Source organism: Austrofundulus limnaeus, unplaced genomic scaffold (assembly GCF_001266775.1).
Source record: "Austrofundulus limnaeus strain Quisiro unplaced genomic scaffold, Austrofundulus_limnaeus-1.0 Scaffold256, whole genome shotgun sequence".
Taxonomy (NCBI): Eukaryota; Metazoa; Chordata; class Actinopteri; order Cyprinodontiformes; family Rivulidae; genus Austrofundulus; species Austrofundulus limnaeus.
This window is the reverse complement of record NW_013952658.1, coordinates 231,035-233,494: the sequence shown is the minus strand read 5'-3', so window position 1 is coordinate 233,494 and position 2,460 is coordinate 231,035.

Here is a 2,460-nt window from a genome sequence, read left to right as displayed (position 1 = left end):
GCGGCCGAGTCCACGGCCGCCCTCCAGAGCTCCGTCTCCGCTGCGGCCGAGTCCATGGCCACCCACCTGGGCCCCCTCCTCGCCTTTGCTGGGTTCCTGGGCACCCACCAGAACTTTCTGCCCTCCAGATGTACCTTAGAGCCATCTAGTGACTTTTTTTGTTATTTCCCAGGGGTTCCCTGTTGGGCTTTGTTTTTTGTCTCGTGCCCTCCATCCTGTCTTGGTGTTTTGTACCCCCCACCACCCACCTGTGCTAGTCTGTTTAATCGTCAGGTGACGATTCGTTGAGAGGGGGTACTGTGAGGATGTGTGTTTTGTCAGTCTTTGTTATCTCCCTCTTGTGTTCCCTCATTGTTATCACACTTTCCCCTCAATCTGGTTCCTGCTGTTTAATCATCCTCACCTGTTTAATCATCCTCACCTGTTGTCATCTCCAATCAATCCTGCCACCAGGTGTTCATCATTTCCTCATTCCCTCTGTTTGTATATATACTGGTCTTTTACTCCACACCCTCACTGGCTCATTGTTTGGTTTACCCAACTGTTATGTTTCTCCCTTGTTGTCATTGTTATTTAGTTTTTGCTGCCTTGACAGCTTTTTGTTTATTTTTGTCAAAATAAACATTTTTCTTACTAAAACTCTTACCTCCGTCCGGATTTGGATTCTTCTCCTAGTCAAAACTTAACAATATAAAACTCAAAAAAGTTGACTTTACATGATATTGCCCTTTTAAAACTGGCTATCTGTCAGTTTAGCTAATTTGATGTGTGTTGGTTGCAAAGACTGATCTACCAGGTATAATCTGAACACTAACTGATCACCAATATATTTAACATTAACTACTGAAGTAAAGTTAGCCTGCCTCTTATCTTATTAACTACTGAACTGATTTCAGTAAAACTCCGCATATATGTGTGTGAAATTTACAGATACTGGACTAAAATTTGGTGTGGTTGTAACTGAGAGTCATTAAATTTATCGTTTGAACAAAATGCCTGCAACTAATTTCTCAAAAAAGAAGATATTATTTTTGTCCTTGGATAAAACAGATGGTAAGAACCCTGCAGCGTCACTCTGTCTATTTCTAGCTCACTGTCACATTTTACAGTCCCTGAGCTATGCTAGTTCTTCAATCTACTGATTAGTTAAGAGCTGGTGAGAGGTGCACATGAATTTCCCACAGTCCACTGTCATCCCACAGGCATGCATGCAAACATACAACTTGATAAAAGGCCATTTCCACTTTTTAAGCCAGATTTCAAGATCATCTGATGAGAAATGGAGTTGTAGCTGTTTTATTAAAAGCCTAAAAACATGATGCATTAAGTTTTAGCACCCAGAGAATTTGTTGTGAATGACTCTCAGCTAATAACAAACCAAATCATTGTTCAAAATCTGTAAAACTAATTGCTTTTTAGCCATTCTGTGATAGCTAAGGTTGAATTTGGTTGACTTTAAAAGTGATTCAGTTGTGGATTAACAATGTTTACTTTGAGAGTTTAATTGACGTCTGTCCAGCAGTTCATGAAATATTTTGCTGACATGACAGTCAAATGAACACATACAAAACACAGACAATGGGGCAAAACATTATTGCCTGCATTTAACCAATGGGCCATGGTGAGCAATTTGAATTTTTGCTTGATTAGACAGATTGACTAATTTTTTGGATGAGGAGCTGAGCACCAAATGTCACCAGATGTAAATAAATTAGCCACATGTGAAGTCCTGCAATTTTCAAGGTGATGAAGTAATCTTCCACTGAGGTACAGAAGGGGATCGGTCACAGAAGAGCAGAAGGAAAAACAGAATATGGTGTAGTAACAACTAGACACCGCAGAGCAGTAACATAATGACCCCCGCACGCACAACTGTGCCAGAACCCAGGAGTCTTTATTCCTAATAAATGCCATGCTACTAGGTGCATCCCAAAATCATTGTGGCTTGGGAGAGGGTCTTTTTTTGGGGGGCGGGGGGTTGACCTGATGGATAGCCCCTCTTCAGAGCTAAACAACCAAAGAGAATCTGAAGCTCTTATGTTAGTTTTTGAGCAATAACCATTTTTGTATGTCCAGATACCAATTTTTTCAGATAAATTGGGGGTCCGGGGAGGTGGGGGCACTGCTTGGTGGGCCTGATGGATAGCCCTTCATCAGAACTAAACAACAAAAGAAATCTGAAGCTTCTATGTTGAACAGTTTCTGAGTTATAAGCATTTTTGCATGTCCAGACACCCCCACTTTGAAAGGAGCCCCCTCCTCAAACATGGGCTGTATCATAAAACCGTTGGCTGGTGCAGTGTAGGTCAGACTCATCTACAGTCCTGCCAAGTTTCATGTTGACCAGTGCAACCATTTCTGTTCTACGGTTGAACAAAAATCTCCAGAGGAAAAATAAACTAGATTCCGCATAGTGGTAACATAATGACCCCCGCACGCACAAATGCACCAGAACTCAGA